Below are 27,332 nucleotides of genomic sequence, written 5' to 3'. Positions count from 1 at the left end.
TTGTCCCCAACAGTATTGTAGTAGTAGTATTTCATATCATGTAGTAGTGTAAAATACATATACTGTGTGTCTAATCACTATCTTTGTTTCTTCCTTAATTCAGGTTGTTAATTGGTTGTCACTACAGTTTGTCAGTTTCCAAAGGAGCCAATTCAGTGCAGCATTCCAGAAGACTTCATTTTTCATTTTCATTTTTTGTTCTGCAAAGATAAGCCATCTGTGAAATGATGCTGTAGAGATTCATTCTCTTGTGGCATATTAATGTGATGAATTAAAATCACGTACTGACAGGTTAAGAGACAATTACTATGAATGGTTATGAGGTGATTTAGTGAAGGCATTCAGGCAGATTTGGCAGGGTGGTCCAACCACAGACCCTGCATATCTAAAAAAAAATGATCTGCAGGGAATATTAGTGTATTTTAGAGATGGCTTAATGCCAAATGTTACCTACAAAAGACCAGTAAGGATGTTCTGTGGCCACTTTCTGTCTTAAAAGCTTGTTTCAAAGCATTTTCTGCCTTGGGAGTTGAGCGACAAGCATGTAAAAAGACACTGCTTACATTGTCATGTTGAATCTAAGCCTGGACACACAGGTATGCCTGCATCTGACATATCTCCAGGAGCACATCTGCTTTGCCCTTTGACACATTTCCATATCTGTCAAAAGACTTAAGATGACAACTGAAGTGCTGTCAAAACTGTCCGCGTGAAGTAAAACGGCCCTTCAGGATTGCTCGACTACGAGTCCACTATTGCCTTCTTGGTTTCTGTGGACTGGATTGGTTGGTGGACGTGACAACACCAACAGGCAGTAACAGCTAATCCCCTTATGCCATAGCAGCAGAGCATGCCACAAGGATACACAGCTGACACGCTGGAGGAGGTTTGGATAAGGGAAGAGGTCAGACAGGTTTCAAAGACAAAGGCTGCCATGGAAGTAAAACTTCATATTAAATCTAAAATGAAACGAAATGATTGTTTTATAGTGACACAACAACCTTTTTGTCCCACTAGAGTTCACTCTGAGGTAAAATCACTAACAGTGATAAAAGTGCAAATAATTGACTCAAGTACTGTACTTACTGTGAGTATAATTTTGAGGTAAATTTATCTGACAATGTACTAGTTACTTTTCAGATTCAAATTAATAATGCAAAAGATTATCTTAAAATAAATTACTATAGACTATAATAAGACTTCACTGGGATATCAATGAAAAAAGAAAAACTCATTTTTTACCAGCTGCAACATTAAAGCCGTACATTTTTCTTATCAATATTTATTATTCTGAAATGGGTCATTCTGCATATTGACTACTTTACTAAGGACTAAGTAGATGATAAAACTTTTGAATGCATGGTGTTCACTTGTAACAGTACTTCTATGCTGTGTTATGGCCAATCGGCCTCCTAAAAATATGTTTATATACTATTAATTTGCAGCAGCAAAAACATTTTGAAACAAATGTAATGGCCCCCATATTCATATCAGCACAATGCGGAAAAATTGTTAATTATTTGCTGAGTCACAAAATGTTGCAATGTTGCAATTAGCAAAATGTTCATTTTTTTCTCTGCTCTTGTGTAAATCCACTCTTGCATAAAACATCTACTTGTAACAACTAACCCTGACCACCTCCCTATGACTTGCACTTCCTAGGAAAAAAAAAGAAAAAAAGAAAGAAAGAAAACGTTGCCAGGGAACATAATCCAGGCAGCAATTATGTTGGTGAACAAAACATAATTGGAAAAACAAATTAGAAGTATATAAACATAATTTCTAGGACACATGCTTGACTGAGGGCCACTAGAGGATAAGTCTTGTAGATTTCAATGGTCCCTACAGTGTATTTACGTGAAACTCTGTACATTTATAACCAGATCATTAAAGTGCATACAGTGCATCACATTAATCCAAATCAACAGGATAATCTCCCTTAATCAAGATATAATCTCTGTTAAAAACAGGATACGTCAGTACAGTTCATTTCATTATCTCCAATGATATTACAGTCTCTCAAATGACAGCACAGCGCTACAGTATGCTATACAGTGCTGTGGAACTAACTGCATGACATGAATCAGAATTCAACCAACCACATCTGTGATACATTTTTCAGTTGGGTCAGGGTAAAATTACCCTCCCAACTAGAGCCTGAATAGAGTCTAAGGGAAATGACATAGAAATTGCAGCCAGAGAGCATGATGACAGAGAGCATCACCGGGCAAGTGTCCATAGACATCTATTTGCAACACTGAATACTATTTTTTATGAACGCACACACTGGGGGTTAAATTATATGAGATAGAGCCACGAGTTACAATGTAGCTTTGATTTGAAATGTGTTGCTTGTTGCTATTTTATCTAAGTGTAACAACATAAATTAAGAGTCTGAAGCATTCAAACTGTGTGTCCCCTTTAAAACCATCACAACAATGTGTTCTGCCAATATTCAGCAGCCCTAACATTACCAGATTCATGTTTTCCTTTTATTCAGAGACATCACATGTTTCTTATATTTAAGGGATTTCCAATGAAATATAACTGCTGCATTTGCATCTAGAGCTGGTGCTATAGAGCTGAGGAGGTGCAACAACAACACAAGCTAATCAAAGCAATGTGCCTCAGAGGAGTTTAGCTCATGGGACGGACTTAGACGAGAGAGAGGTAGAGAAGAGAGGGACTTAAAGCAGTCATTGTCCCTCCAGGAGCAGATTAACTATTTTAAAAGCAAAGGTGACGTCGATCGCCTGCTTGCTGTGCGACCTGCAACGCTTTCAAACTCTGTGTGAGATGCCGTTTCTCTTTCCTAATTGTTTGTCTCTCTTTCACTTTCGCCACAGCGCACTCTACCCTGAGCAAATATATCTTTTGCTCAGTTTCTGTCTTTATCTTTCTCACTTCACGCTCTCTCCTCATGTGCTCATTCTGTCTTTTCTTCTAATCAAGAGGCCAGCATAAGCTCACTGTGAACGGCTGCGGTAACATTCAAAATCGCCTGACCAAGACCATAATGAAACACTGGGAGCTTAGGGAGGACTGCAGATTAAAAGTTATTATGCTGCCATGATGAAACCAGTGAGTGAACAGGAGACATAAGGCCGTGGGGGCTCTATCTATGGGGAGCAGCACAAATGGGTGACGAGAAAGAGGGGGGTATGCACATGGGATATAGGGGAGCAGGGGGAATGACACTATTTGAGAGAAGAGGGAGGAGAAAGTAGGGCATGAGGGAGCAGAGTGTGGGGTGTAAATATGAGCGTTTTCTTGTGAATGTGTGTGGGATGAAAAGGAGGCACCACAAATAATCTACACACAGGAGTAATGAGATAAGTGCTAGACTAGCGAGGGATGAGGAGGGGGGAGAGGCATGATGAAGGTAGGGGGTGCGGAGAGAGAGAGAGCACTGCACACACTCATGTACACTCATGTTTACTTAAAGGAAAACAAAGACTGCCATGGAAAAGCATGGCATGGAAATGCAAATAAATCCCCCCTTGCCACTAAAGTGTTTTTATTAACTCTAAGATGCAGCATGAAAGATGGAGGGAGGCAAGGGAGAAGTAAAAACACTACTCCAATCATCTTGTTCTTCTTGCCTTTTCTTTCGGAATATTTAAGAATGTGTAAACAACAATGTGGCGTGTGTCTGTGTGCTATAATAATTCGGTATGGAGTCATACTTTCCTCTCGTTCTCTCTCCCCTCACAAGGCAAGCTAGTCCTCTTGTGAGATCTGCATAATGCATGAGTTCTGTGTATGGATTGTCAAGAGGAAAATTGGGCACGGCACTAACAACAGAAAGCAAGCAAACTTTATGTATATGTGCATAATATGTAGAGATAACGGATTATTACATAAGCCCTTCAGTGCTTTCCTAGAAACAGTAGGAATCCTCTTATTTCGCAGTATGAAGGCATCCTACGTTAAGTGTCCAAGGAACATGGTCACACACACATACTAAGTGAACATGCTGCGCATGAACGCACACGAAGGCCTTTATGTCATCTTTCTCTTTCTCTGACTATACAAACACACACATGCACCCATACCCACACAATTCAGCTCCATCATAATGAGGCTGTCATTATGATGAGGGCAACACAGAGTTAACAGACAGCCATTCATACGCAGAGCCGCGGAGTCTCCTCAAGTCTCTATCTGGCACTAACTTCTGTGTGTGTGTATGTGTGTATGTGTGTGTGTGGTGTGTGTGTGTGTGTGTGTGTGGGGCTGCCAGGCAGGGTGGGCCCCAGTGGAGAGGGCTGCATGGCATGACCTCAGAGAGAGACTTCCCTCCTCCAGGCCCTGACACCCACACATACACACACACACGCACACACACATACACAGAGTGTTCCCAGCGTTCCTGGCAGCGCCAGTCAAACCAGATCTTTCAGTTACTGCTTCTACTTGCATCCGTATTTATTCCACAGGGAGCCACAGGAAACAAAGTACTGCAATGTCCAATCATATCTCCTGAAGACATGATGGTTTTCTGTTTTGTTTTTGGGTTTTGTTTTTGTTTTTATTCTGCTGTTAGCTACCAGGACAGAAAATCTTTCTATTTTTATTCAACTCCTGGAAACTGAAATGATTCAGGAGCAGAAACACAAACTCTGCCATGTCTAACTTGTATCATCATATCATTCATATTTTGCTTGATATGAATGACAGATGGATGAAGCTTTTGAGAATGCCAGTGACGGACTGTTAGCCTCACAGCCAGTCAGGCGGTTAGCTCAAGCTGGTTTTGGTCTAATAAGGAGCAAGGCAAACTGCTTTGTCGTCCAATACAAATATTTTTAACTGATTAAATAAATATTTCATCTGTGTGCATGAAGTTTGCCATGGATACATGTCTCCTGTGTATTATCTCTTCAACATCTTGCCTTACATAATATGGATAATTTCCTCCAAACTTGTGCTGAAGGCAGAATCGCAGATTTGCATATGCACAGGATCGTTCTTTACATTCCTGCTGCATAATGCATCGGCATTACAAAGTATCATCCAAAGAAACTAAATATTAGAACTCTGAATATTAAAACTCACAGATTAAATTTGAATGAGGTGATTTTACATGCAACAGCAAGCAAGCACTGACTGGCTAAATACCAGTGTTGTGTGTGCCTTGTGTATATTTGATGAAAAAGCCACTTAAAAAATATACTATATGCACGATATGGACACAAAATTAGACTTGAAGTGAGGTTGAATTAGGTAATTTTGCATGCTTGGAAAAAAAACACACTGAGACGAGATGTTGAGTTGTCACATTAATGAATACAATGAATTATACATACCCTGCATCACTCCAACCAACCTCCATTTCTTCCCTTATTTCTATCTCTCTCTTTGTCTGTCAAAATGTGATGAACTACGAAACTTAAGAAGCAGCTTTGGGTGTGAAACTGTATCCCTCTCTGGGGGTTTCAGCCATTTTGTTGAATTTGCATCTTAACAACCTGTCTGAGTAATTGAAAAAGTGGTGTCAGAGCCCAGAGTCTTGATCTCTGATATGGTAATTACCTCCCATTTATGCCAGAGACTTTCAGGGAGTCCAGAGATCCAGAGGCAGCAGCTGTCTTTGAGGAAAAAGCGTAATGGCCTGCATATGTCTCCGTCTTCTTGGGAGCTATCAAAATGCATTTGGCTGGGCATTTTCATCTGTGGTTGACATCACTGATTATAAGATCCAGTAAAGTTGTCTAATCTTCGAACAGCAGCCGGAAGATGGGGGGAAAAAGGAGTGATGGGGGTATGGGCGGAAGGATAGGGGCAGACCTTTTATGTGGTTTTACCCCATTCTAAAATGGGTTCCAGAAACGAGTGTGCTGCGTACACACAACGCTTAAGTCTAAGCTTTTGATGACATGCTACTGGTTTGGTGTGTGTGTGTGTCCTGGAAGGAAGATGCATATGAGGACGCACAAACTGAGTCAGAGCCATGTAATCCTTTGTGTTTTTTTGTGTTATTTTAACTCAAACGAGCTGAGTAAAAGAGGGAGTGTGGGCCAGGAATAAAACAAGAACTTTAATGAAACAACATAAAAGTGTCTTTTACTGACTGAAGCACACAAAATGTGTGCAAATAAATACTTAGCCATATGTTCTTTAATGCTACAATTAACTGCAACAAAGCCTTTGATACAAAACTCAAGATGCCACCTAACACTTGTTTGATCTTTGCAGATCAACCTAAAAACATGACAGCTGACGTACATCAGATTGGTGCTGAAAAACCAGGCAGCTTTTATCATTCAATTCTGCACCATCTTTCATCTATAACTCTGGACACCGATGCTGCAAAACATCAGAATAAATAGCTCAGAGGGAGAACTTCAGCGAAGAGCGAACTGACAGATTAACTGTTTGTCTTGGGCAATGTAAACATCTTTTTCAGAATGTGTGTCAATATGTGTGACTATGATAACTCTATACATACCCTACTCATTACATGGCATGTTTTTCACCCTGCAGATTACACTCTGCAACATCTGCATCTGAAAATTCTCCTTGCACCTTTGCACTGTGTGTGTGTGTGTTACGCTGTATATAAGGAAACACTTTCTCTCAGTAATCATCACCCCCAATCACTTGATTAACTAAAGTCATTTGTCAATTATACTGCTTTCTTTGAGATCCAGGCCAGTCACTAATCATGGTTAAATGGAAATAGGAGAGAAAATGTGTTAAATGATCCATGACACAGTCGTAGCTCCTATTTTCTGATTTATCCCCCTTTATGCCTTTAAAATAAACTATTAGTATTAGATTCATCGGCTGCTTTTAACCACATAAAATGCCTGGTCGTAGATTGAATATCGGAGAGGGCGGGTAGGCTAAAAGGCTCATAAAATCGCCAGGAGAGAAATTATGGAATTAAGCTTTTACTTTAAAAAAAAACATCTTTCTAATTGTAAATGATGGTTTCCTCCTTTTAGTCCAGCCTTTATGTCCTGCATGATTTCACTATCAGAGCAATGGTGCTAATTACATACAGGACATTATCCCTTGGTATACATGTAAGTCTTCCTCTAAGCTCCAATCAATACAGAGTTTGTTAAAGAGCCACTAATGTCCATGGCTCTATGCTTCGCAGACGCTAACGACCTCGCTCTGGATCCAGCTACGACAGCTGAAGACACCCAGCACACACTGCAATCAATACTTTCTTACGCTGCCTCAGTCTTTTGCTCGGTGTCTGTCTCGCCATCTGTCTTACTGCCTCACTCTTTCTATCTCTCACTCCGATCTTTCGCTCTCCCTTCACCTCTGTCATCTAAGTTTCTTATCTCCTGCCTCTCTGTTACCAAAGATGCAATCTCTCTCTTTGCTGTCTCTTTTACCTCACACTTTCTGTACCTCCTATCTATATATCCTATCTGTCCCTCTCAACCATTTCCCTCTCAATTATTCACTCTGTCTATCTCAATCTCTTTCTCCCTCTTTCTCTCTTTCTTCTTTCTTTCTTTCCACCCATCTTTCCCTCTCTCCCTCCCTCCTTCTCTCTATCTCTTTCTCTGCCCAGCCAACAGCTTCATTGTCCTTGGGTCGGGGTGAACAATGTCAGCCCACATGGGGCCCCAGTGCAGTCCCAGCCGAGAAGGCAGGGAGCACCAGAGAACACCCATAACTCAATGTTTCAACTGGGCTGCGGGATAAAGGGAAGCCTCACACATGGCTGACTATGTGGGTCAGCCTTGGATCATTTGTAGAAGAGGAGGCCAGCAACTGGCACCAGAATCCCCCACTGAGAGTGTGTTTGAATGTGTGTGTGTGTGTGTGCGTGTATATGTGTGTAAATGAGTGTGTCGTGTCTCCTTGCAACCCAGTGGCAAGGCCCCCCTCCAGTTCATCCCAGCCAACTATTCTATGGGAAACCTGCTCCTCTCTCGGTCCCCGCTGCTGCTTCCCTCCACCCCCATCCTCTATGCGACCGCACCCCGATGTCTTTGTGAGCACCGGGTACAAAACAGGGGGCTCTTTGGGGCCACCAATTAGTCCTCCCCCATGGGGTGACATGGCCGATGAATAGAGGGACCCCCGAACCGTCCACGCATATAATCTCAGTCTTCCCTCTGGAGGCTGCACTGTCCTAGCCACACAGATTCAACCTTGTTTTCAGAGAGGTCTGCTTCGTGATTTAAGGGCACGGCCCGCTGGTCCAAAAAAGCATCCGGATGCCAGTGAGTCACTTTGTCAGGAGAATAGGATGGAACTTGTTCCTCTCACTGTGTGTTCATCCTGGAAGGCGTACAAGGATGGCTTTTGGAGCAAAAAGGAGAGGGGGGGTTAAGAGAAGGTGAATTTTTCCCATCAATCATCAAGTGACATAAACAACAATAGCAACTTGGAATCCATTACCAAAACAAACAAAGACATAGCAGGAGAGTCTGCAGCAGGAACCTCAGACGGAGGGCCAGGCTATGTAAACCAAAGTGGTGATTGAGTAGGCGCAGGGGGGACTTTTGAACGAACAACCCCGATCGCTAGTGAACCAAAACACATGTCAGAGTGACGAGATGTCTCAATAGTTGCATTTATCACTTCAGTGAACCCCTCCTCCATTGCTTATTGGCTCTGGTTTAACCTTTAAGGGCTAAAAAATTTTTTTTTGAAAGACATCAATGGCAGCATTTAGAGAAAAGATAAAATTTTTCCCGCCTGTAGTTTTGGTAAACGCTTTCATGTGTCAAAATTATACATTACAGTCATTACATCTCAACTCAAACTCAAGTGGATTTTATCTGAATTACTTAGCTTTCGCCTTTCAACTATTCTAACATTCAAACATCCTTTAAGTCTCTGTGCCTCTTTGAAAAACAGTTAGATTCTATTGACTTTTTATATGAGAGATTAGCTGTACAAGCTGCATGCAGACAGTCTGGCACTAACCCTCACTAAGCACACACACACACACACACTAACACACACACACAAACACACACACACATACTGCAGGATTTAACATGCCATTTTTCTCCTCTCACCTCTGCTACATTGACCATCAGGAGAGCTTAAAGAACCTACAGACATAGAGGAGGATGAATGTGGGATATTTATGGACGTTAGTTTCTCCAGCAGTATTCAGCAGTAGTCTTAAGCCTCTCTCCAGTGTCACTATGCTTAGTGTCGACAAGCCAGAACAGGTGAAGCTTGCAATATTACCTCACACCTGGGGTCAAATAAGTATTCAAAGTTATAAGAAAACAGTGTGTTTCCATCCATTTCTATTTATGTGCAGTTGCAATGACCACATTTGAAAAAGTCAACGCATTAATAAAAACAACATGCGACAAAGTATATTGGAAACCATCTTAGGCATTCATAATAATAATGGCCATATTTCCATCACATTTTGGTTTACCATCGTTTGGGGTTTGTCTCGCTCTCTTCTGCAATGATTTAATAGCATATGACCAACTGTTTATCTCAATATTGCCATAACCATAGTGGATGGAAACACTCACTTTCTTTTCAATATCTTCTGGAAATTTGGTTTAAATGGCATTAGATTTGAACCATTTGAATGGAAACCCACCTATGGTGCCAAATCAAAATCCATTGTGTTCATTGTGTTTTCCAAAGAGCTTCAAAAATCCTTCTGTAAAGGGTTATCCAACAGAGAAAATGTGTGTAGTTACACTTCAGTTAAATGACCCACTCCAAAAAGTTGTTATATTAAAAAAAAACAACTACAATTTCACCTCTAAACAGCAGCAACACAGCCAAACACAAGCTGAAAAATATCTACACTTAAAAAGAGAGGCACGCAGGCTCTTTGTTCATCATCATCAGCAGTAGTGCTCAGTCAGGCTATTTAATGCTTGACTGGAGAGTCAGGCAGCATTTTATCTTTGTTTCAGTTCACATACCTGAGGAATTCTTTTCTATTCTCAAACACTGTACAGGGCAAGGGTCTTGGGGTCTATAATTTATAAACTACAGTTCATAGTCTCTTTGTACTAAACACTGAGCAATCTTTCAAGAGGTTGAGGGTATTGTGATGTCAGGTTGACGGTGGCACTTAGAGCATTTTCAACTGATTTTCTTTCACACTGATATTTTGTATCCTCTCAGTATAGCTGGTATGCCATCTGAAGGTGAGAGCTGCAGGGTAGAGAAGCTTTGTGGGTTCTCACTGAGGGGAGGGGGGTGAGGGGGTGCAGGAGGGCTGCTAGGCAATAGATCAATGACTCCGTGTTCCCACTGAGAGATATAGGAAGTACAGGGCAAGCAGCAGCCAGGGCCTTAAAATAGCTTCACTGATTGCAGCTCAGCTTTAACCCAAATAATGGGCAGGCTGACCAAGGTCTGTGGAGGTCTCTACATTTTTGATTAGCTTGTGACCTCCGGGTAGAGTGGAGACAGAACAGAGATTTCATACTGAGGAGGAGATAGAAAAATGGGACAGGAGCGACTATCTGACACGTTCTGTCTCCGGCTGTGGCCCTGATCTGGTGTTTTGGTGAACGTTTTACTAAAAGAGCAGGGTGTAAGGTGGCACTGCAACGCACACACAAAAAGTCTGTGTGCGGCTCTGAGTGTGTAGAGCTTCTGTGTCATCATCCATCACATCTGTCAGATTAAACCTACCTAGTAATGGCTTCAGGGGAATGTCAGACAGTCAAACACCCACCCACACACACAGATAGACACAGGCACAGACACACAGTATCTCTGTCCACTTAACGCTTTGTGTTCTTTAGAAAAAGACACAGCTTGACATTGAATAAAAAAACTTAAACAAATAATGTATAATCAAAGCCTCCTCTTCCGAAGGGACTGGTGCAGCTGAGACTGAGTACACACCAAGATAAGAATCCCTTCAGTGATCTTAGTGGTTACGTTACTTATTAACAGAAAAAACAAGTTACGGCTCTTTTATCAGAAACTGTGTAAGTAAATAAACCCATTTAGGTCACCTTTTTTTAAAAAAAACTTTTTTAGCAATGCTGGTGTGGCTCTGGAGAAGACAATATCAGTCTGTTGGTCAAACAGTTTGGACTTGTGGACTTTGGATATATGAAATATTGTCCAGACATTCATGGTCACCAGAGGAAAAATACGACGTTGATATTTCTTAAATGTGTGAAATGCTAAGAAGCATCATAGTTTGCCATAAAAAAAACACATTCATGATCTTCACAGGATGAACTCTTTGACAATCTCCTGATTTTACATCCAGCATCACCAGCAGTCGAGACATTTTTTCTCCAATACTTTGGACTGTGACCAAATACTTGTAAAGCTGAAGGCGGCTACTGGTCCATGAACTGATGTAAGTTAAGAAATTACAATTTTGCAGAAACCTTTCAAATATGTTTCTCCACTGAGCAACAACATCTTCGTGACTGTTATCTTAGTGTAGCTTAACGAGAAAAGACAAGAGTCAGCTTTTCCCTGACCCAGAAAATAAAACAGCAGATCAGCATGCAATAAATAGAAAAAGCATAAATGGAACCATATATAAAAACGAAGGGAATAATTAAAAAGATGATGATTCTGGACAAGTTGGCTCATTAGTAGAATGGACTTCAGAGGAATACATCTCATTGTGCTGTGCGTTCGCCATAAGACTTTTCCTGTTGGCTGAACAGATAAACAGATTCCAGCCGTGAGCTGCTTCTGCCGTAATGAATCCACTCTTTACTTTCTTTCCCTCTGTCTCTATCAATTTCTGCTTTCAGTTTTTGCCCCCCAACCCCACTGCTTTGTCCCTTTCTCTCACCCTCCCTCTTCCTCTCCCTCTACTTCTTTCTGAACTAACCCTCCTCCCACCCTCTTTCTCCCTGCCTTCACTCGCCTTTCTCAGGGTCAATTAAGCTACAGTAACTAAACAGCAGTGCACCCTGTCACATTCCATCCAGTCCCCCTCATTGAGTGACTACAACTTACACTAAAACAAACGGCCTCTGAAGGAACCCGCTCCAGCAGCTATTACCATATGAACAACTCACTTCCTAACGCACAATGAGCTACCTTGACAGACCTTCTTTGGCCTCAGGCTGTCCTTCGTAGAACTCTGTTATTAATGGGGTATAAAGAAGGGTCTGTGTGCAGGTTGTCTGCCCTGTTTCGCCTCTGCTGCTCTGGCCGGGTCCTCCTGGGTCTGCTTTCCCAGTGCTGCAATATTTACTTCAGAGGGGGTTGACAGAGCAGCAAAGACGCTCGCTCCCTCACACCTAAGCACACACAAGCTCACCGCAGGGAAGGCATAAGAACAGAGAAAATACATGAAACAAAAACTTTGATGCACACACACTCACACGCGTGTTCACACAAAAACATGCACGCACTTTCAACTGCAAGAGCACCATACTGTGTACTTGAGAGGCCAACCTCCACCAAAGGCAGATCTATTTCTCCACTCTCGTCATCCACCTCCACCTCACAGAAACACTTCAAATCTTATAGTGTGTCAGCAGCTGAACGCTTTAAGAAGGAAGAGGACAGGTACTCTGTTTTAAAGCACTTTCAGACGTATTCTTGGAAATAAATGTTTGTTTTGCCTCAATTGGGGATCACTCCAAAGTACTTCTGATTCAGCTGTGCCCTGTTCATGAAAGCTTTTCAAAAGACCCAGTGGAAGTTGGACCTTTTCTTGGAAACATCATCTTACGGACAAGAACTGACATTCTGACAACAGGTTTGTGTGAGTAAATAGAAAGCTAAGTGAACAGTAGCTGAAGAGACAAGAACAAGGCTGACAGCAACAGAAGAAAAAGAACTTCATCAACACAGACTGAATGTAAGGACCAGTTTGTAAGATTTAGTGGTATCTAGTTGCTGAATACAGCCTCTTCACCTTCTCCTTCCCAGTGTGAAGGCAAAACTAGAGTGGCCATAAAAAATGCAAAGAGGCCCAAATGCCGCACAGCAATAACTACTTATCAAACGTGTCACTATACTTCCTGTCTTGTCTTACCTGGTCAAAATATCTGTATGTGCACAAGGGCAAACTATAAATGTGAGTAGTATTTCCTGTGGTGACAAATCTAGAATTCACACCCTGCAGGCAGGTAGATCAGCTTTTCGCGCGACCTGATACTTCCTTTTGCATGTCTATGCATTAAAAGCCGAGCGAACAGGTCTGCAACATTCAAAAGAATAGAGCAGAATCGACTGAAAAAGAGTCGGGGGAAATATCATGTGATTTGGTCGGGTACCCAACACGAGTTTGTTTGCTTTATCTATACATTTGATCTGTTTGGGGGAGGAAGTTTTGTTGAATGGCTCTTTGTGATCGACCACTATAGCTTACATCTTTGGCCTGCAGGGTGGGTGGGCGGAAACACAATCAGATAGGTTCGATTGAACATTCAACTCAACACTCAGAGGAATCATGTTCTTCTCTGTTTGAACATGAAAAATCAGATCTATAATATGCTCCGATCCACGAAACATCAGCAGCACACCTTGCAATTAGATCTACCTACACTCACTGAGACATGCCTTTTCATCACATCACAAAGAGGGAGAAATGCTATAGTCAGCGCACTGCCAAAATCCGTAATTGAGAAAATAATCATGCTGTTAGAAACCATGACTCAATTTCTTAGTTTGGCTGCAGTTTGATGTTTAAATTCACAAAACATATTGTAACTGAAATATATTGAAAACAACAGATGGCGTGACAAAGTGTTATATTATGCAGCAATATTGTGCCATACCTTGGTTTACTGCTCCCAGTTGAGTTGTAGAGAGTAATGGTGCCAAAAATCATCAAGCAGAACAATTTTCTGCTAAGTGTGTGAGGCTTACTATTCTCTCTGTGGCTAAGGCATTAGATTGATTAGATTTCACTTTTATAGTTTATATGATATATGATTATGATATGGGTGTATATCATGATAATGGACATTTTCTGGAAATTCAATTTAGACACAATTTAATAAGTGCTAACAAATATAAATAATAAAACACTTGATTAGTTTGTTTTTGGCTAATTGAGTACATGTAATACTTGAAAATACAAAATATTGTGCAAGATACTAATCTAATCCAACACTGCCAACATCACTCGCAATGGCAAGAGATATTGAAGAGAAAGCTACCCTTGTATAAATGGCAGTTGACACATTTCCATCACCTCACAGTATATTTTAATATCAAGTCAAGTCAAGTCAAACTTTATTGTCAATTTTGATTTGACTTGACCTGACCTCATATTAAAATATACTATATATAACCTGCTAATAATCGTAGCAAGTCAGCATTTACTCTACTGAAAAGTAGTTCACATAGTTCAAGGTGATGTATTTCAATTGCTTGGTTATCAGACCAACAGTCCAAAGTCCAAACATATTCAGTTCACTATCATATATGACAAATAGAAAACACCATATCAATCTATTAATACACTGACAGTTTCAGTTTCGTCCATCCATCCTGGCTGACCTCTTTTCATCATTTAATTGTGGTCTCCAGCAGGCATCTGACGCCAACAAAACAAAGAAAACCTGAGTCAGAGAATCAGGCTTCTCACGGATCAGATCTTCATCTGACCACAAAGTCATCTGACTCCCAGCACATGTCCGACCCACCGATACTCGATACACAGAACCCAGCCCAAAACCCTGATAGTAGATACCAGGGACACATACGCAACCCAGCCCATAGCACAGCGTGTCTTCACCCTGAGGCAATGTGTGCTGCTGCGTATCTCTGGATGTATGTGTGACATTGAGAGGCTATATCTATGATATATGATTGCTTGTGTGCACATCCATGCATGCCTGAGTGTGTGTGTGTGCATATGTGTACTTGAGCATGTATGTGTGTATGCACATCATCTAGAGTTTCCAGTTAACCGTCACAATGCCATAAAAGCTTGTTATCTTCCACACATATTTGTCTATCAAACTCCAACATAAAACCCCTCAGAGGTAGATAAAGTTCCATCATCCACCAGGTAATAAAATACACTGTTTGTCCTCTTATACGAATGGCTGCAATACAGGTGCGCTCGTCTCTCTGTCCATTTGAGAGATAGCTATCAGTTAAAAGGGTAACCAAAGCCTCTTCACTTGTTTCCCCCCCCCATCCCTTTTTTCCTCTGCATTCAGCTCCTCATTACATCCCACTGTGAATAATATCTCCTTTTAGCTCTGTTTACTTGAGGCATATGGCAGGCCTACTGTAGTCAGCAAGCTGTTCCTATGACTAACCTTCCGCCATGGTTTTGTTACTGCACTCTTATGACCACATCATATGATGACAATACTCAAGCACATTTGAACCATGAGCTGAACTCATGATAGGTGCGGTTTCAAATAAAAGAGGAAGGCAGCGGTCAAGAGGAAGAAGAGGACAGACGCACAGGGCAAAAACAGTATTAATGCTTCTATTGATCACCATCTTGCCATCCGCTTCTACACCCTCTTTAGATGTAACACAATGCATCCCGGGGAATGAATAACTATTGCTAATGGCTATAAAAAGCTCCCGAGAATCGTCTAACGTCCTAGCCACTAAAATCGATATCTCCTCCGACCACAATCGTTATTTAATCTCAATATAGTGGCACAAAGAATTAAGGATGAGAAGCAGTTGAGAAATTGCTCAGTCAGAACAGAACAGGAAACTTTGCTTCTTTTGGATTAGCCTAAATTGACTGAAGCACTGCCACTACATCCTATCCCAGAGTTTATACTAAAACTGCATGTTAACTGGTTCACACTGATTCATCAATGCTAAAAAATCCACTCCGTTGCTATCCGGTGAACATCTCTGGATAAAAATAGCACTACTCTTCCTCTGTTGTGTCAGTCTGACTCCAATCATTCACAAAGGATTCCAAATAACAATCAATTAATTAAATGCATCTCCCCTGTGCTCACCCCTTTCCATTCAGATGATGCTGTAGTCACAGCCCAGGCAGTATTTACTATAGTAATTAGCCCAGTGTTACAAGCATGGAAATCCCCGTGATGAAGGAATAAGTATTTGACTGCCTCCAGGGTGGGACAGGCAATGTGAACACTCAAATAGAAAGTCACGCCTTGTTACGCAAGTGGTGGAGGTAAGAAATATAGCCTCCCATGGTAATTGAGGCCATGTAGGCTGCTTGTTACAGACAATCACCCTCAACACGACTGAGACGCAGGTGTAAAGTGGAAATGTGAAGAACAGCTGAAACCCTGCCGTGTCTGCCCTCTGTAATCAACATATCTCACAGTTCAGAATAAAATATGAACTATTCGGCTACCAAAAAGTGTGGTGGTGAGTGAGTCACCTCTGTGAAATTTATATAACATCCTTGTGTATGTGGTGCTAAAATGGCTCCCACAAATAAGCTTTTTGTGCAAAGTTCCATGTGCTACTAGAAGCACGTAAAATCACGGTAGTAGTAAATAAAAAGGTGGTCTCTCAGTCATGTACTAAATTCTACATTGGGATGTATTTTAAACCTATCCTTTAATTGCTCAGCTGTCACAGGTTTACAGGCATTAGGTCTTGCTTTATCGATTTCACGTGTTAATGTATGTTTGTGGGTGCTTGTGAGGGTATGAGGGTGTGTATATAGATCTGTGTGTGTACTGTGTAAAAGTGACTTCATTAATTAGGTCATTTCTGTACATAATACTGTAAACGTACAAATCTGTAACCATATCCTCGTTCTTCACAGTGTTTGTAATGATATCAAATATCTTTGCCTGAGTAGTCTGTGCTATCTGTCTGTTCATTTACTAAAGTCTGGGTCACTCCGAGTTAGACAGCTTGACTAACACAACACACAGAGGCAAACACACACTAAGTCCTTCACCTGTTAATGTGTGAAACAAATGACTGCTTCAGCGGCGCCAGTGTGAACACACCACCATGTCACGTCTTATCGGCCGGCTGCATGAAAACCTGTTTGTTCTAGATAGAGTCTCAACAATCAACCCGTCAGCTTGAGGGAATTCAGCGAGCCCTGGATGACTGCACCTTTCAGGACAGGACGCAAATCCACCGCACCACAGGGTAAGGATGGAGATCAATGGTATAGCTTGAATGACATCCATAGGCGTACACCACAGGATCAACTCCAATCTCCAAACTCCCTAGCTTATCTAGGTCAGAGCTGCACCTCCAAAGACTCATCCCACCTCCTTTTCCTTGCTATCTGAATTCTTTGTTGTTATATGCGGTGATGTAACCTACTGTAACTTTGCAGTGTAAACTCAAGATGGAGACCAGGTAGTGCAGTCATGTGTTGGGGGAAAGAAAAGTCATACGCAACACTCAGTCTGTCTAATAACTGTAGGAGGAACAAAAAATTGGTGCTGCAAAACAAACAGCTGAAAATCTGTTTAAGTACACATGCTCCTGATATGAATGGTAAATTTAAAAACAAAAGAGAAAACGCCACTTCAAGAAGGACAATTAGTTGTGCAAAGCTGTAAAAAGAGCCATTCTTCGTTAGTAAGCTGCCATGTAAATGATTAACGGACAGTGGGTCTAGATAGCCTCATCTGCCATCCTGTGTTCCTATCTAGTTACCAGGCTAGCATTACTAGTCTATCTAGCATTACTAGATGTCATGCACCTCGTGTTAGCTCACATGCACTCTGACACAAATGCACAGAAGGAGAAAGAAACTGAAAGACAAATGAATTGGCTGTCTTGTGTTTTTCCTACCTGTCAAACAGCTGGGAGCAGCAGCCTTCATGCAGACGGGATTCGACACTGAGAAAACACACTAATAATCTCTCCTCAAAACAGGAATAATTCTCTACAATTATGTCTGACCAGTTTTGACTCATCAAAGTCTCTTCAGAGGAGCTGGGCGTATAGCCATGCCTCCTCACTGAGACTCCAAACCCATTTAAATAATCAAGGGTTCAATTGCTGTATAATACCACAATCAATAAACAGAGGATTTTTTGGTTATTTGGATGAAATTAAACAGATCCCACAAGAAACAAATACAGTGAATTTATCGCTGAACCAGATGAGCCGGTCCCAGATTAGTCAAGAATGGGAGTAGATCAAAAGACATAGAGTTTCAGTATGCAGCTGCTGCACTGCCCAATCAAACCAAAGTACTCAGAGACCAAAATAGGCCTCATTGCAGTCTCTACGCACACCAATATATACACGTGGATATATACACAAACATGACACTCAAATACATGCACATACGCTTGCACACCTTCACAAACCCAGAAGCAATAACCTGCCGAATAATCCGGTAAGCACACAAATCAAAACCTTAACCGGTTCAGAAAATCAAAGATGCTTTTTAACAAATAACGTAAAAAAGGCCCCCAGTAGACTGTGATGAATGAATCAAGCCAAGCATGCTGTGAACATTATCAGAGTGGGGGGATGAATGAATACATTATCATGCAAGGCACAACTTCTCTTTTCCTGCCTCACAGCTTGTCAGTCTTCCTGCCTATCAACCTGCTTGCCTGATTACCTGCCCACATACAGAGCAGCTTTTGTCCAGATTAAAGAAAAATCGGATGGGGGCGAAGTGAAATATTATTTCTATACACAAGAATTCATTTTTTTTACTCAGTGTGCCTCAGAACTCTGCTGCCTGTTTCCGCTGTTAACTGTCCAGCCTTTTTCTATTACTCTCTCTGGCAGGCTCTCTACCTGTCTGCTTAGATATCCCATTTACCTCTGTGAGTCTGTGCATAGCTCCATGCCCCCTAACCCCTGGATATCTGCTTCTACTGGATATTGCTGTCACTGTTCATCCAGTCTCCGTCCCAAATGTATTACATTCACATATAACTAATGTGCATGAACAAATGGGGTTTTGAATACTTTGATTAATTTTTTTTTATAAAGATTAAGTTTGTGTTGAACATACCTCTTTAATATCTTAGCAACTTAAGCATGATAAAAGACATTTTGGAAAATAGGCTTACTTGCTCTCTTGCCTGGAGGTAGATCAGAAGATCGATACCTTTCTCGTATCTGTACGGTAAATGTCACAAATAATGATGGTACATGGCCTGGATTGTAAAAAAAAAAAAAAAAAAAACTTTCCTTGTGAATGTTATTCAGGCGGCAATAACATCTGGCAAATGCAAATTAAAAGCATTTAAATGTATTCATTTGGACCTGCCTACCATTTGCCTATCAGACGCCTTTCCTCCAAGTGTCAGCTCAGACTGCTGTCACACCATACATTTAATCAGTCCAGCCATACCGAGTAGCCTCCCTGTGCTGACTGAATTGTGTGCATGTGCGTGTGTGTGTGTGTGTGTGTGTGCGTGTGTGCGATGTGAGTGGGCCTTTGTGAGGCCTCCACTCAGCAGAGTGATGATAAGTACTCCCAGCCCAGCGCTCCGCATGAGCTGATGGACAGACAGGCCAAGAACACTGGGGGCCTTGTGGTCGGGGCGTGTGTGTGTGTGTGTGTTGTGGTGAAAAGAGGGATAGGGGAAGACGGTGGCTGGGGACTGGAGTGTGTGTGTGTGTGTGTCTGTGTGTGTGTGTGTGTGTGTGTGTTTCTTTTTTTTTTTACCAGCCACGCCACCAGACCATGCCACATGGCTGCAATTTGTTCATTAGCTATGTAATAAATGTACACACACACACAGAGGTAATATTGTTCCGAGTTCTGCCTGATTGGATTCTGAAATAGAGGACCCTCAGGGGAATCACTTGTAGTCTGCCAGCCACTGTGACCAGGAGAAGGCTGATTTCTTAACAAGGTTTGAGACAAACTCTGCAGAAACACATATAGTCTATATTTTTCTAGTTGCTGTAAAGGAACACTGTGAATATAAACTAAAATAATATTAGTTGTGTAAGACTGTAGATATTAGCGGCGGATATCCACAACCTGAACTAAATTGTTTTGATTGCTTTCATATGACTCAATGTAAAAGTCTTTCCTTATTATGTTTCATGTTTATGTGTCAGAAAAACTCCAGTCACCTGGAAATAATTAATATTCACCCACAGCCAATTACAAGCAATTTATCATCATCATCAGTGTGTCAGATGAGCTAGGGATGCTTGTTACAAATTACCTGCTGTCTAGGATATCAGTCGCCGCTTGTTTGAGCTGAGCTCGTCGCGCCAGGTTTATGGCCAGCTAATAAATGTTTGCATCACGAGTTAGAAAGCAATCTTAGATTATGTGAAACCATATCCCTGCTGACAGATCATTTAAACAAAAGTGTTGCTGTGGCGGAAATCCAAAACACGGATGCTAAACAAAATCTGGATAGCCTTGTTTGGCCCCCACATGGAAACCAGCAGTGGGGCTTTTGGAAGAAGAAGCTGCTTGTTCCACATTCAGTGAGGCTTATAGCCTCTGGGAGAGTATGACTGCTGCTCTGCCATGAGCATACAGATCACCTTACACACTGGCTTTCCTCTGCTTTGATGACTGACACACACACACACACACACACACACACACATGCACTTCCACACACACAGCCATGCACGCTTGCTTCCACAGATACTCAGGAGCATTAACGCGCCAGATTTGCGCACACACACACACACACATACACTTTTACCTCATCCCCCCACCTGGATTAATTCACCTGCTGCACCTGAGAATGTGCCCACTATGATGTCACCTGCAATCCCATCACTTCAAAGGCACAAAAGCACCTTGGTGCCATCAGCACAAAGAGCAAATGCACCCTCTCACTTCCTCCTTTGTCCTTCTGTCCCATAATGGTAATTCCCCAGCAGAAAGTCCATAGACAGTGAAGGGAGAATTACACAGTGTACTCTACAATCAGGTATTCTTGGGTTTCTGCCCATTGGCACTCACTGTGCACCACTGTAACAATGACAAGCCTTCTTTATCCCTCTTCCCTCTTACTGACATGAAAGAAACAGCCCTGTTGCACAAATTTGTGTGCACTTACATGTGTCCTTTGTGTGCGTATGAGGGAGTTCATCTGTGACTGTGTGCATGCATTTCAGTCAAAGGGTGGATGTGTGTGCTGAGAATCTCATGATTACAGCACCACGGCTCTCAAAAAGCCTCTATTGGAAATGCTCACAAGCAGGGTATGATGTGATGAGACAAGGCGATAATACAACCGCCACATTAGTGCATGGTTAGCCATTAAAAGACCCAAATGAGATTATGAGGTCATATGGGAGGTAGAAAGCCTACAGCTAAAACAAGAACCCCTTCTCTACGAAAGTGAGAGCAGAAAGTATTTATTCTGCATACAGAGAAGAAAAATTTAAATGTGGAGGAAGGTGGTGAGAAATAAAACAGGACAGGAAAAAGAGGATAAGAGAACACAGACAGAGACAGAGACAGAGAGACAAGGGTTGATAGCAAAAGGTATTCCCTGTCTTGGAAATTTCCATAGCGGACAATTTCCGTAGTAATCCATCATTGAATAACACATGAATTCAGCATGATTTACCATCAAAACATCCAACTGAGCATGAAACAGGAGGCCCTGGCCCATCTTCTATCTCAGCTCAGTGGAAGGTTTTTCCATTGTAAAGCAAGGTGAAATAACAGCCGTTCAATGTACTGTAACACACTTAAGATGCACCAGCCCCATGAGCGCGCTATTCACAAGATGATGCCTACTGTGAAAATATTCTTCTGCTCTCTTCAGGGAGGCGAGCGCAGAAAGATGGAGTGAGTTTATATATATATTTGTGTGTGTATGTGTTTGTGAGAGAGACTGAAAAGATGCATGCACAGAAGGAGACAGAGGGTTCACTGCTGAGATAAAAATGGAATCCATTTTGGTTCTTGAAGCACACTCATCCACAGTGTGAGGACCTGCTTGGTGTGTTAGCCTGCCATTGCTCTTTCAATCACTTCCCCTCTTTCCTCCTCTGCTCTGTTTCAATTGTTCCGCCTTCCTCTCGCTACACTGTTTATATAATTTCCTCCTTTCCTCCATCGTCACACCTCTTTCCTTTCCTTTCCTCTCCTCCTCTCTCCTCCTCCTCTCTTCCTCTCACTTCTCCTCTCTCTAGGCAGCCAGGCACCCCAACACTGTCTCAGGTCCTGAAACTATGGCAACGGAATGAGAGAGCAAGCGCTCTCTATGATTAATAGATGAGAGATGCAGTGCCAATCGCTGGGGCCTGGGGAGGAGGGACAGATGCACTCGAAACAACACCACGCAAACATGCATGCATTGTACACACACTGAGTACACACACTCAAATCCCCCCTACACCCCCACTATTAGCCACCCTCCATGCTTTGTGGTAATATACACAGCGAAAATGGGAAAGGGTCTGACTTTTACACCGCGCAGAGACACACAGACACACGGGTTACAGGCTAAAAAAAGCGAACAAAGGGGTGTCAGAGTTTTCCTGATGCTTAACATCCTCAGGACACACATCTTCTTATTGGCTGCCAACAGGCAAACTAACCACAGAAATAACCACAGCCTCAACAGTGGATGCAGCCCTAATGAGTCTTAACAGACTGTGGCTGTCTCCATGACTCACAGCTGGCTGCTCTCACCTGTAAAAGCACAACAGCAGGATGGGAATTAGGACATCATTTTTTTTTATGCTGTGTGCCACGATTTACATCATCTGATCTGTAGTACAAGACTTGTCTCTTTTCAAGGCCAGTCATTCATCCATCTCCCATGCAATCACACAAAGCCCTGTTGCTTTAGGATTATCCCTGCAAATGCATTTCCTTTCCATTCCATTTGAGTAATGACAAGCCACCAAACTCAGCTGTGACAAAGGTATTACCGCATGTTAATGCTGCATGCACTAAGTACTTAAACTAGAAAATCTTTAATGGAGAGAAACCTGACGTTATGGACTGGTTATAAATGTTCTGGCCTTGCTTTCATTTGGCACGCATGTGAAAAAGTTTGGCTCCTCAACAATCTTCTCCTAGATGGGCTGGCTATCACTTTCTAATTCACTTAATTTCTAACAACAAAGCTTTGCCAAAGACCAACAGCCAAAACACCAACAGACACGCCGCCAATTTTACCACTGACTTGCGGCCGGGCCAAATCTGCCTTTTGCCTGGTCCTTCATGCCTCTGGCTTTCTTGGCATAGACAACCCGCTCAATCAATTATGCTAATGTAACGAGTATGAAGAGTGTTTAACACATGGATGGTTAATTCAGTGGATGCACTGTAGAGTCATTTATAGGGAGCTGGAAGGGTTAAGGGTAAGTGGAGGAAAGCAGCTAGTTAGAACAACACAATGAAACTTGGAAACTGGAACGCATTGTGTACATGCATGTGTGCAAGTGTGTGTTTATTTGTTGTGGCTGCACATTAGTGTGTGTTTGGAAGACACAGAGACCATGTAACAACACTCCGAAGCAAGTGATTAGAGAGTGATTACATTTTCAATGAGCCATGCTGTGCGTAGAGTACACTGGACCATACTGCATGGTGAGACGTATTAGGTCTCTATAGTACACTGAATATCATTTATCATCTTCTATAACAGTAGGTGATATGTACCAACTTAACTGGAATGGATAGGGGGTGGTGAGAAAATAAAGTGCTGGGTCTTTAGAAAACCAAGTGTATGAGTACAGCAGATACATGGAGATATATAATGAGAAATAAAATGTAGATTTCTCTTCTCATCCTGTTTCTTAGATCAAATTTTATCAAATAATGAGTTTAACTTCAGAGGGGGGGTTTGGTCATATGTTGTAGCAGGTCAGAATATCTTCCTGTTTCTTCTGAATCACGCTGAATCCAAAGCAAGAGCCAACTTGACTGTAGCTAAAATCAGCGAATGTGCCACGTAACATCTGTGACGGACAGTTCCATTAAAAGATAAATGTCTTTGATTATGCTGACCCATATTTCTAAAACAAAATGTGCTAAGACACACAGACACACAAAACACAAGCAGACTCATGATCATCCTCTTTTAATGTTCCGCTGCTAGAGCAGGTTTGTCATTTAGCGTCATATAATTGAAGTAATTTAGAAAGGTGTGAAATCTGGAAAATGGGTTAAGCATCAATAAATCACATTCAGATTGAGTGAAAGGGGTTTGATGCTTTCTCTCTCTCTAATTGTTTCACCAACAATTCACCAAAAACAACAAAAAACAACAACACCAGCCCACACAAGAAGGACATGCATTAATAAAACATGGCTTTTTATAAAATATGCATAAATACACACACTACTGAATGCCAGGTACTGACTCTGACTGATTGAGGACCAATGGTTAACAGCAACTGACCAGTCTCGTTGTTTATAATAAAAGGCCAATTCATTTGAACTGGAGCATTTATCAATTATTCAGAGCAACCGTATTCAGGCTGCATTTGCATCTGTCCTTAACTGACAAAGGTAAATACTAACTCTCCCACTCTCTCATCCTCTCTCTCACACATACACACACACACAGTGTGACAAATCCACATCAGTCACACACAATGCCATCCCCATTGCTATTGTTAGGGGATCGGTGGATCAAACGGTCCACGGAGCATTGCTCCAAATACAAGCAACAACTCTGGTTGCTGCGCTCTATTCCGCCTCTCCAGGAAGAGAACCGGCAGTCTGCTGTCACAAAGGTAATCATGCTGTAATTCATGTATCAAAACCACAACATGTTATTGTATAATGTGTTAATAGCAGGATTTGCAGTCTGGTTTGTGGTGTTGTTGCCTTTATGAAACAGTGTGGTGGGATTTACAACCTGTGTAGCATCTCAAAAAAATGCCTTCAGGACATTTAAGTGCCTTGAGGCTAATGTTGTATGAAGAACATTGGTAAAATATTAAAACATTCTGCTATTTCACATTCAACATCTATGCGTAATCCCCGGCACAGTATGTATACAGACTGCAAAAAAAAAGGCAAAAATAAGGTCACAGATGAAAAAACCCGCAACACACAGGAGTACCAAAGATTTCCAATGATTTCAGGAAAAACAAATGAAATACAACACCCTTTTCCTCTCACAGCTTTTTTTCTTTTTCGTAAAGGCTGATACTAGACTCATGTTTCCAAAACACCATGTCCTGCTGCTGAAAATCAGCTGAGAAGAGGCAGATTTTGCTGTGGGCACTCAATACTCTTTAGATTCACCCATTTATATCATCACTCTTGCACATTTGATAATCTATAACCTACATTTGGGAGAGTTGCTGATTTTTTTCCCCCAGCTTTTCCCAGTGCTTCTGTGGGTGATCTTTCATACTGGGAGAGGAGAGGAGAGGAGAGGAGAGGAGAGGAGAGGAGAGGAGCAACCACTCACAATGACTGGGTGTTGGCAGTCAGGCTGCTAGATGTGGTTTGTGGGGCCTCTATCTCCTCTCCCAGCTTGTTAAAGAAATAATGTTCAGTAGCAATTAATTTAATGGCAAATCTGCTTCTGAAGGCTGGTGGAATTTTGTTTCCTGGTCAGAATTACAAACATTTGATTGATTTATTGGACCACAGTAATAGTGACCACTCCGCCTTCTGGTATAGCTTGACATCCCTGAACACACCCTAAGCCAGTGTGTGTGTGTGTGTGTGTGCGTGCGTGCGTGTGTGTGTGTGTGTGTGTGTGTGTGTCTATAGAACAGAAAGAAAAAGCATGCAGAGTAACTCACTTAAGAACAATTAAAATCTGTAAAATGTCAAATTATTCATAAATATTCACTAAATCTCTTATTCAGATTTTACAAGCAGAATGAAAGCAGAAAGAAAGATTGTAAACTGGCTGCATCATTAGTCTACATGTAAAATATTGCTCTAATATTCTGAATATCCAATCATTTAAAAATAGATGGAAAATGAAAATCCCATCATGCACTGTAGTAATGGAGCAAGCACTTCAGTGTGCGTTTTCATAACAAATCATGCATAAATATGTTATTTGACTCACTATTACTAACATTTTTCAGTTTTTATTCTAAATCTACAACTGGTAGTTTGGTGTGTGCAGTTTTACAACATCTTTAAAGAGTCAGCGAGGTTGGAAAAGCACGGTTAGCTCCTGGTTCTTGTTAGACGGAGGAGCGTGAGGACAACAATCGGTGCGAGTCCTGCAAGTTCCCACAATCACATCTCTTATTTGCCGTTCATCTACCTGCTACCCGGGTTGATAATGACATTGTTTGTCTTGTGTTTAGATTCAGTCTAATCCGCAATAGGTCCTCTGAGAGTGGCACTTCTTTATTCCGTATGGATAAACAGCATAATAGGGATTACGCACGAAAGTGTGGTCTGTTTATATCGGCAGATGGTATTTTTATAGGAGGAAATCATCGCAGTTCTCATTTCAATCGAAAAAGATGCACTTTCAGATTTTTTATAACTTTAAAAATCATGCATAAATACGCTAAATCACCCTAAGTTGATAAAGTAACCCTGTGAACCGTGTGCACTTGTCGCCCAGCAGCCTGGCTGTACAGAAAACAAGCCTCCGGGGCTGGAGAGACACGCGATAAGCGCACCTAAAGTTTGAAATAAACAAAGAAATCTTACCTTCAGCTCATGAATGGATATGCCTCAGAGTGGATATACAGCTTTCTTTTAGTAATCCATGAGATAGGGCTCTCAAAGCAGTTCAGACGGAGCTTGTTTCAGAATAACAACACGAGCGCTACTTTTCTCTTGCGCTTCTTTTTGTTACATGCCGCGCTGAAATCACACCTCTTCAAATGGGAATATCCATCCGAAATCCACACTAGAGAGAAAACCCGATGGTTTGGGCTTTTTAAACTCCCCTTAGGTAAACTGAACGCACGGAACCAACCGGGTGTCCCAGAACTAGCTATGGAGCTGAACGCAGTCCCTTCCACAAAAGCCGACGCTCATCCTATTTGGAGATGAAGCTTCTTAGCAGACTGGAGCGCAGCGCAGCGAGCCCAGCTGTCACCCACCCGCTACACACACACACACACACACACACGCTCTCACACATACATAGGGAGGAGCTACAGCTCTGGAACGGGAGGTATTGTGTCAATGGGTGCCAGTTATGGACAACTGTATTTCTATTTTTACGCAGCGGCATCTCATAAGAATGCGCGTTGGAGAGGGAGAAAGCCTGAGCGCTTTAATAGTTTAGACATGGGGGCAAAAACAGAAACATGTTAGAGGTTAGTTAGACATTTAAATGGGATTAACTGTCATTTTGTAGACACGCAGACTGGTCTGCTGGTCCTGTGTCATGCAAATTGTCAATAGTCATTTTGAAGACACAGTAAAGATCCAACGGATCAGGGTACTTTTGTGCACAGCTGATGCAAATCGGTATGTCATCAGGTTCAAAGCCTCTTTGGACCGCCCTTCCTTCCCTGGTGGTCCCTTCTGGTCCCAGGCTGGCACGCGTGCGCATGCAGACAGAGACGCATGCTTTGCAGTCATTTAGTTTTTACAAATGGACCCTGATCTCATCAGAAGGGGTCGTCAGGGC

The 27,332-nt window shown here is 41.9% G+C and overlaps 1 protein-coding gene across 5 annotated transcripts in view; it reads right to left on the bottom strand.

The window, feature by feature from the left end:
* The window catches only part of sema6a (sema domain, transmembrane domain (TM), and cytoplasmic domain, (semaphorin) 6A), a 99,617-nt gene extending 72,830 nt beyond the window's left edge, over positions 1-26,787 (bottom strand). For 3 of the 5 annotated variants that reach the window (XM_019269790.2, XM_019269793.2, XM_019269791.2), the window contains exon 1: positions 26,399-26,787. The gene's annotated coding sequence lies outside the window, so the exon portion shown is untranslated. The remainder of the gene's footprint in view (positions 1-26,398) is intronic. The other 2 variants (XM_019269792.2, XM_019269794.2) reach the window with 1 other exon arrangement.
* Between the last annotated feature and the right edge of the window lie 545 nt (positions 26,788-27,332).

Source organism: Larimichthys crocea, chromosome III (genome assembly GCF_000972845.2).
Source record: "Larimichthys crocea isolate SSNF chromosome III, L_crocea_2.0, whole genome shotgun sequence".
In the NCBI taxonomy this organism is placed as follows: Eukaryota; Metazoa; Chordata; class Actinopteri; family Sciaenidae; genus Larimichthys; species Larimichthys crocea.
Note: the sequence above shows the minus strand (reverse complement) of the source record. Positions and strands in the feature narration are given on the sequence as shown.